Here is a 9,680-nt window from a genome sequence, read left to right on the forward strand (position 1 = left end):
ATTAAAATAATTATGATACAAATCCTGCTGTGCATTCAGGATCTTCCGTTATCTCTCACCCATTTCCAAGAGTGACAAGTTCAAGGCTCAAGGAAATACAGGAAAAGAGCCAAAAAATAGGAATTTTCACCGTTTTGTCCCACAAAATAAAATTTAAATCCCAATCCCTGGGTTAGAGCTGCCAAAGGCACGCTGGAATTTACCATTTCCATTTGGTTTCTGCCTCTTTTTCTTCGTCCTTCTGTTTTTTAGTCTTTTTATTGTTCTTTTCTTCCCCTTTCTTTTCTTCTCCTCCTTCCTTAGATTTCCTTTTCCCAGTTTTCCCCGGGGTTTCCTCCTCTGCACTCTTCTCCTCCTTTGTTTCCCCCTCTGGCTTTTTCTTCTTGTTTTTCCTCTTTTTCTCTTTCCCTGGAACATCTCCCTTCCCTTCATCCTCCTCCTTCACCTCCTGCCCTATCCCTGCACTCAGAATCTCTCCCAATCCCAATCCTTCCTCCCCTTTCTCGTCCACTTCCTCCTCCTTTATTCCTTTTCCATCTCCACTTCCCTTTCCCACCCTCTCCTCCAGTTCACCTCCCACTCCTTCCTCTCCCTCCTCATGCTTCTCCATCTCTTCCAGCAATTTTTCCTTCTTTGTTTTCCTCTTCCCCACTTTTTCCACCCCCTTCACTTTCCCCTTCTTGTGCTTCCTTGCTTTCCCCTTCTCCCATTTTTTATTCCCATCATCCCATCCCTGGCTGCTGTTGCTCCTCCGTCTTTTGGCTCTTCCCTGTCCCCCTTCCCAGCTCCTGCCCTCATCCTCCTCCTCCTCCTCAATGCCATCCATCAAATCCTCGAATTTCTCCTTCTTCCCTCTTTTTCCCTTCAATCCCTTCTCCCGCTTATTTTCCTCCTGTTTCTTCCCTCTTCTTCTCTTCAATCCCTTTTCCTCCTTATTTTCCTCCTGTTTCTCCCCTCTTCTCCTCTTCAATCCCTTTTCCTCCTTATTTTCCTCCTGTTTCTTCCCTCTTTTTCTCTTCAATCCCCTTTCCTGCTTATTTTCCTCTTGTTTCTTCCCTCTTTTTCTCTTCAATCCCCTTTCCTGCTTATTTTCCTCTTGTTTCTTCCCTCTTTTTCTTTTTGGGGCTTGGGAATCCTCTTCCTGCTGTGGGATAAGGGGATCCAGCTCCTTCTCTTCACTCTCCCTCATGGCTGAAAGCCCCAAATCCATCTCCAAAGGACCTCCAGAGGGGGATGCAACCCCAACCCCACCAGCAACACCTTCACTTGGAACCTGTGGGAAGCAGGAATAAGGGAAGATATGTTGAGAAAGGAGAGAGATTATCCCAAATCCCAAATGAACGGAGGAGATGCAGGATTAAGTCCAGGGGGTGACAACCCCCCCGGTTTTCCTACCCCAGTTCCATTCTGGGTCTCCAAGGGCTGCTCTCCCACGGCAGGTCCTGTTCTCTGGGATTCATCCGGGGATCTACAACGACATCACAGCCAATTCTCACCACCAGCATTCCCTTCTTACATCCCAATTTAGGAAATTGCTCATTTCCCTCCAACCACGGCAGCACCACAGATGGAGATATCCCAAGGCAGCAGGAAATGGCCCCAAGATGAATTTTATGGGATGAGGAAGCTCAAAGGAGCAGGACCACGAGGTCTCCAGACCCAGTGGGGGAGGTCCCAAGGAAATATTCCCAGAAAAACTTCAGGGGAAAAGTTTGGACAGTTTGGCAGCACCAACAGCACAAAGGACGGGATCAGGTCGATCATGGACACACGGGAAAAGGAGACAGATGGGACACAACTCCTGGGACCGTGGGGATGATTCCAACAGGAAATGGGAAGGGAAGGACAGGGAAGCAGCCTCATCAATACAACAGGACAAGGAGTGTCCAGATCCATGATCTCCACCATCTGTACGGGTGAGGAATCCAGGAATGTTTCCCCGCTCAGCAGAGAGCTCAGGTGGATTTTTGGGAATTCTGTGGGTTTTGCAACCATTATAAAGCACCAGCCTGCCCCTATCATTTCTCCCAAGGCTTCTCCAAGCCACGCAGGGAGTTGGGAGTCTTCAAGTTGTTCATATTCCAGAAAAATCAAGGAAAATAAGAATGAGGGAACAGCGACACAGCCTAAACCAAGCTTATGCCTCTTAGACTGAGCCTACAACTCCATAGGGTGGATTTAGGTGGGATATTAGGAAAAAATTCCCCACTGAAAGGGTGGTCAAGCACTGGAAGAGGCTGGAATCACCATCCCTGGAAGTGTTCCAAAACCTTGGAGCTGTGATGCTTTGGGACACAGTTTAGTGGTGACCTTGGATGTTTTTTTCCAACCTTAAAGATTCCATGAGTTCAACGTTGAGGTGATGGTGTCCCTTTCCCGTAGGGAAACCTGGGGCTTTGCCTTCTCTGGTCATTGTCACCTCCCAACCAAATCCTCTGGTCCATCCTAGGTAAGCCTGGAGCTGAGCTCAAGCCATGGATCAGATCCATTCCCTGCTTTTCCCAGCTCCTGGATCCCCCCAGCTGGAACTCTTTGGAAGCACAGCGAGCTGTCCCAAAAAAAGAGTTGGAAATCCAGTTTCCTCCTCCCAAGCAGGATAATGATGGCTCTTCCTGGACTTCCAAAGAGAGAAGAGCCACAATTCCTGGTTTTAGCCAAAATATCCCAAAATTTTTGCAACAGAAAGTGGGAATTTTGGCCCCTTTAAATTAATTTAGGCTGATAATGAATTATCCGGCTGTGGGACATCAAAGTAACTGAGGAAAGCCTTCGAGCTGGCTTGGGATGGAAACAAGCTCCCCAAAAAAAAAAAAACAGGAGCCGGATGCTTTTTCCACACTGGAACACACGTTACACAATTCCCACTAAACTCCTTAGGGAAAATCATCTAGCAAAACACGCTCAGCCCCTCCAATCCCATTGGCAGGGAGCAGATCCATGACTCAGAAAGCAAAATCCCAGCAACCTTTTGGGATCGGCTCTTTCCTCCCCAGGTTTTATTAGAATTTTTAAGAGGCAGAGAGAATTTAAGCAGCTTTAGGAATTCTGCTTCCTATCTCTGCCAGCATCTAAAGGGAAAGAACGGCCTTTTCCCAGGATTTGGGAGGGCAGTTGTTCCCACCAGGACTTTCCCAAATTTATGTAGGAATGTGCACCTGAGCGATCACACCCTGCTGGCTGGGGAGGGTGGATGGGGCTGGAACTTCCCTCTCCACCCTCAAGTCCCAGGACTGAGCCTCAAATTCCACTTGGGATGTTTTTGGGAAGCTTTAAAGTCATGGAAAACACCAGGACATGGAGAAGCTGCTCCGTGAAGGCACCAGCGATCCAGGAGGGAAAACCAGGATTGTGCAGCTCCACAGGAGAAGAAAAAGGACAAAATTCCAGTTCCCTGGGATAAAAATTATCCAAAAAAAATATTATTTATCCAAAAATTATCCAAAAAACCCAACGCACCTGGAAGAGTCTTCCAGCCCCACTGGTGGCCCTTGGGGGAGGTTTGCTTGGGTTTCCTCCTGGAAAATATCAAGAATTTGGGAAAGGTTCCCTGGCACAGGTACCCCAAACCCACACTTCTCCCTTCCTCAGACACCTTGGCTGGAACCCAGGAGCCCAAAATCCCAGGTTTTTCCAAGTTTTGAGGTTTTATAGGGTTAGGAAATCCCTATTTTCCTTCCAACAGCACAATAAAGGAATTTCATGGATAAATATAGGAAAACTCCCAGCCCTCATCAACCACCTGCTCATTGGAAGCAGTGCTGGGAGAGCAATCCAGGGAACAGAAGGGATAGGAGGGCTCCAAAACAAAGATGGATCAAATTCCAGGTGCTTGGAAGATGAAATCACCCTTGCAGCAGATGGCAAAAGGGAAAGAGAGGTGGGGGGCAAAGCCACGGGGTGGGAAATACAATGGGGACGAGCAGAAAGCAAGGAAAAGGAAAAAGTATGGAAAATGGGGAGAGGATCTAAAAGGAATTGAGTTCAGAGAGGGCACAAGCACAGTCCTGAAATCTGACTCTTGGAAGCCACCAGAAACCCTGAAGAAAAGGAAAAACCAAAATATAGGAAAAACGGGGACCTAGAAGAAAATGAGCTCAGAGGGGACACAGAGCCCTAAAATCTGACCTGTGGAAGTCACTAAAAATCCTTGAGAAAGGAAAAAAAAATATCAAAACATAGGGAAAATGGGGATGGAACCTCAAAGAAAATGAGCTCAGAGGGGACACAAACATAGCCCTAAAATCTGACTTGTGGAGGCCACCAAAAATCCTGGAGAGAGGGGGGAAAAAAAGAAAAATATAGGGAAAATGGGGACTTAAAAGAAAACGAGCTCAGAGGGGACACAGAGCCCTAAAATCTGACCTGTGGAAGTCACTAAAAATCCTGGAGAAAGGAAAAAAAAAATATCAAAACATAGGGAAAATGGGGATGGAACCTCAAAGAAAATTAGCTCAGAGGGGACACAAACACAGCCCTAAAACAGGACCTCTGGAGGCCACCAGAAATCCTGGAGAAAGGAAAAGCCATCAAAATATAGGGAAAATGGGGACCCTGAAGAAAACAAGCTCAGAGGGGACACAGAACCCTAAATTCTGTCCCTTGGAAGCCACCAGAAATTCCATCCCACTGTTTTTACACTTGTTTTCCAAGCTGGAACCATCTTCTCCTGCTCCTGACCACAGAAGGCATCCCAAAACCCATCCCAGCCTCACCCAGGGCTTGCCAAGCACCGAGGTTCTCACTCTAAATCCCAACTTCCCCAAGTTTCTCTTCCCATGGCTTTCAAGGGAAGCCAAAACCACACAGGGATTGTTCCTGAAAGCTGCTGGGTGAACTCATTAAGGGGAAAATAAAACCCCGAGTTAATTACAGGCTGGTTACGTCCATATAAACTTTCATTCCCTGGGAATACGCCTGCTCTTGGATTCACAATCCTTCAGAAACCCCGTTGGGAAATTCGGGAAGAGCCATGACCTTCCACAAAGTCATTCCTGCCTGCAAAGGCCTGATGGTTGTACTGGGAATACTGGGAGCACCAGGACCACAGGCACCCCTGAGGGGTTTCAAGGCTGCTCCTTGAATTTGATCCATCCAGGACAGTCTGGCAACATTTGGGATCCTGTTTGGGAGAGGGATGGAAAAACAGAAAAAGGAAAAGCATCTCTGCTGGATTTACGCATCAAGAGGACAAATTAATGTGGGAAAAGCAAAATGCAGCAGTAATTTTCTGGGATTTGTGCCCTCCAGCACCAGCCAAGAACCATGGAATGTTTTGGGTTGAAAAGGACCTTAAGGATCCGTTCCACCCCCACTTTCCACTAGGCCAGGTTGCTCCAAACCCCATCTCACCTGGCCTTGGACAATTCCAGGAAATGAGGCATGAACAAGGAAAGGAGTGAAGACCAAATTCCTGAGGAAGGGATTCCCAATCCCAACTTCCTGCTTAGAAAGTGAGAGTCACCCATGTCCCGGTGCTCCCCACTGGTGCCAGTTTGGGCCAACCCCAAAATGTCATGGATTCAACCCAAAAACCAGGAAATTTATTGCTTAATTTAATTACAGATGCTCAAAAACTCCTTTTAGGGCCTTGCACCAAACCCCAGGAGCCCACCCTCCCAGCTCCCTTGGGAACAAACCATGGGAATTCTCCCAAATCCTTTAGCACAGTGATCACCACGTACCAACCCGGATGCAGCTCCCTCCTTGGCTTGGATCCCATTCCAGAGGCTCGAGCCAAGGCCTTTCCCACCTGCAGCCTCCTGCTTCAGGGAGCTTCTTGGCCAGAAAGGGAACAGAGAAGAGACAGACATTTTTTAGGATCATGGAATGGTTTGGGTTGGAAGGGATCCTGTTGTTCCAAGCTGCTTCCATGGGCAGGGACACTTCCCACCATCCCAGGGTTTTCCAAGCTCCATCCAACCCGGCCTTGGACACGTCCAGGGGTAGGGCAGCCACAACTTGCCTGGAAAACCTCTGTCAGTGCCTCACCACCCTCCCAGGGAAGAATTCCTTCCCAAAATCCAATCTAAACCCTCCATCCTTCAGCTTAAGGTGATTTCCCCCTTTCCCCATCACTCCAAGCCCTTCATTTTTCCTTATTAAAAACTCCTTTTGATAATCAAAGCACCACAAGGAAAGCAGAGCTGGACGTGCCATTCCCACACGCAGTTCTGGGATAACCCAGATGGAAGAGCCCAGCCCTACAGATCCCATCTCCATCCCGACCCAAGGATTTACCTGCTGATGATGTTCTCCTGCAGTGGCTTTTCCTTGACTTTTGATGGTTTCTTCTTCCCTTTTCCCATGGAAGGCTTTGCACCAGGATAAGGGAGAAGGAAGCTCATGCCACGGGTTTGATTCCCACAAAATTTTGGGGGTAATTACAAGGATCACCCCAAAGCACGTGGGGGGGGGCGGGGGAGGGGGTGGTACCTTCACTGTGCATTCCAGCTCCTTCTTTTTCTTCTTCCTCACTGGGAGCGTCTTTGGCTTATCCTGCCCCTTTTCCAACTCATTCTTTCGCTTCCTGAGACAGGGAAAAATTGATCTCACTGAAACCAACCCCTCAGTGGTGACAATGAACCACAGCAAGATGCCATAATTCCTAATCCTTACGCCCAACAGCACCAAAAATGGCTTCCCAAAAGGAACTTTGGAGGAATTTCTCTGCTTGAGCGCCAAAATTCCCAGGAAAACCAGTGGGATAAAGCTGGAGCCTCCCAAAATCTCCTGCCGTGCTCCACAGTACCCACCTGCTGCTGCTCTTCACCCCACTGGCTTTTGAGGCCCCCATGGCTCCGTCATCCACAATTTCTTGGGAACGTTAAGGCAGAGAATCCAAGGGTAGTCACTGGAACAAAACAGAAACAACACAGGGTTGGTTTTGCTCTCCAAGGAAACCCAAACATCCCAATCCCAAAGTTTGGATTCCACAGGGTCAAGCTCAGCTTTAATGAGGACCCAAGTTGCAGGGAAAAAAAAAAAAAAAAGGAAAATCCTTGAGCTCAGTCCCTGAACTGCTGTTGGAGGTGGTAAAATAAAAGAAAATAAAAGGAAAGAAGAAGAAATTCCCAAAAAATATTCATGAGTTTACAGCTTCCACCACTACAATTAGTAATAATTAAGCACAGCAGAGAAATGGGGTAAACTGAGATACTGAGTCCCCACCACCACCTCTCCCCTCTCCTATTCCCATGGCTGGAGCAGCCAGACTCTCCCAAATCCCTGCTTTCCCTAAAAATTCAAGAGTATTCAAGAAATACAGATCATATTCCTGGTCCTTATCCATAAAAAAACCCTCCACACTGAGGAAAATAAACCAGGATTTCTCAAGGAGAGAAGTGAAAACCAGCATGAAACATCCTGAAAACTTTTCTAGGAGTAGAAAACACTTGGAAAAATTCCATATTTCACCAGGCTTTGCTGTGCCAGGAGCACTTGGAGCTGCAGCAGGGATGAAGCTCAGTCGGCACAGGAGAACATTCCCAATCCCAGCCAGCCTGGAGAAGACCTCACTCCCCACCCAGCTGCTTCCCTAAGGGAAATCCCCCCTGTCCCGGGAAACTCCTTTAAAGTCTCCCTCAGCCTGATTGGAGGCTCCCACCCCAAGATGCATCCTGGGAAATGAAGTTTTAACCCAAAAGCAGAATTTTGGGAATGCCCCTCAACAGCAACTCCTCAGCAAGGAGACCTGGGAAGCAGGGAAATACTTTGGACCACTCAGGTGGAGAACAGGGTCAAAACCACGGATTTTAAAATCGCTTGGATGAACCTGCTTCACAGGAGATGCTTCCTCTTCAATTGCATCATTAAATTAATCCCCAAATCCATCTTTTCTCAGCTGCTTCTCATCCATCAGAGCTCCATAGTTGGATTTGGAGGAGTCTGGGAGCAAAGCCCAGATCCCACTGGATCCTACTACCCATACCCCTCATCGTGAAACCCATCCTACTCCTCTCCAGCCTTTTTCACGGGATGAGCCCATCGCTTCCACCTGCCCCTAAAGTCATCAGGGACCTCATCCCAGCTGAGACCCATCCATCCCAAAGCAGGTGCAAGGAGCACACCTGGGAAGGGGATGGGGAACAGGGACAATGGGCAAAAGCTTTCCCCAAACTGGGAGAGAAAAGAAGGATCCAGGGAGACCTCAGAGTCCCTTCCAGTGCCTAAAGGGGCTCCAGGAAATCTGGAGAAGGACTTTGGATAAGGGATGGAGGGACAGGACACAGGGCATGGCTTCAAATTGGAATAGGGTGAGATGAGATGGGACATTGGGAAGAAATTCTTCCCTGTGAGGGTGGTGAGGGGCTGGAATAGAAATCCCAGAGAATCCATGGCTGCCCCATCCCTGGAAATGTCCAACGCCCCGGATCAACCTGGTCCTGTGGAAGGTCTCCCTGCTTCCGTTACTGAATGACCTTTCAAGCCCATTTCAACCCAAACCACCCCGAAATTCCAGGAAAACACTGGGATTTGGGTCAGTACCAGGCATTGCTCCATGTGGAATCCTCAGCCGGGATGAGTAGCGGGGCCCTGCGTTCCCCTGGGAAGGTCCCGCCTGGTTCTCTGCCGGGAGCGGAAACCCCTGGAGGAAGGGCTGGCTCTGGGAAAGCCTCTTTGATCCCAATTGCGCCATCCCAGGAAAAACACATCCAAGCCACCTTTCTGGCTGGATGAGTAGAAGTTGTCCAGGGATGGGAGCCAGCCCCAGGGAAGGGAGCAGGGAAGGACAACTTCAAGCCAGGGCTTGTTTGCCCTTGGCTCCTTCCAAGGACAGCCCGGGTTTGAATTCCTCCCATTTTCCCTGGATTCCGTAAGATTTATTCAGCTTGGTGGAGGTTTCTCCTAAGTTTTGTGTGTCCATGGTTAGAAAAGATGGGTTTTGCAGGGATGTGAGTTGGGAAAAACCTGTCCTAGCCTGGAGCAGCTCCAGTTTGCTCCTTACTCCCACCCAAACACAACCTGGGATAAATCCCTTAAAAATTAAGAGGAGTTTTGTGTATTTTTATGGATTTTCCCTTCACAGATGCTCTTTGCAATGGGGGAATGGGATGGCTCGATCCAGAGCTTCACTTGGGAAAAGTGGAGAACAGAGGGGGTTTGGCTCATCCTTCGAGAAAACCAGGCTGGAATGGGATCCCTGCACTGTTGTGGGGATGCATCAGTGACAATATTCCAGATTAATTCCACTTTTCTAGTATAGCAGCTCCTTTTGGATGGGAAAATCCAGGAGGGAGAGAAGCCCTTCCCTGGGATCACACAATCCTTGAAGCCCTGATGGGAAAAAAGGACCGGGAAAGGTGGAACTGGTTTAATAAATGCAGTTATAAAATAAATCCACACCCTATAAAATATTTACTGTATCCTGGGCTAACAGTTTCCACTCAATAAACAGCTGGATCTGCACAGAATTCCCTGTGTCCCTTCGATAGGAATGGGATTTATCATGCTTTAATTTCACTGTGGCCCAGGGAAAGACTAAGGGACCTTCTTGTGGTCGGTGACAAAGGTTCAGAGCAGGAATATGGGGCAGGATTTGCCCAGAAAAAGGAATAAAGTGGATTCGAGTTTATTTCTTCATTAATTTTTTTTATTATATTTGATATTAAATTATGGTTTCTACAGGAGCAGCATCCAGCGGTTGCAACAGGGCAAGGGAACAGCAGCCCAGATGTTGAGGA

At 48.1% G+C, this 9,680-nt stretch overlaps 1 long non-coding RNA gene across 1 annotated transcript; it reads right to left on the reverse strand.

Annotated features, from left to right (window-relative positions):
* Window positions 1-6,237: 6,237 nt before the first annotated feature.
* LOC125316972 lies at window positions 6,238-8,550 on the reverse strand. The gene is made up of 4 exons (XR_007199923.1): window positions 8,485-8,550; window positions 6,753-6,850; window positions 6,433-6,526; window positions 6,238-6,311 (listed from the first exon to the last, which is right to left on the reverse strand). It is a non-coding gene; the product is annotated as an uncharacterized LOC125316972 (long non-coding RNA).
* Between the last annotated feature and the right edge of the window lie 1,130 nt (window positions 8,551-9,680).

The sequence above is a fragment of the Corvus hawaiiensis genome, chromosome 26 (genome assembly GCF_020740725.1).
Source record: "Corvus hawaiiensis isolate bCorHaw1 chromosome 26, bCorHaw1.pri.cur, whole genome shotgun sequence".
NCBI classification, from domain to species: Eukaryota; Metazoa; Chordata; class Aves; order Passeriformes; family Corvidae; genus Corvus; species Corvus hawaiiensis.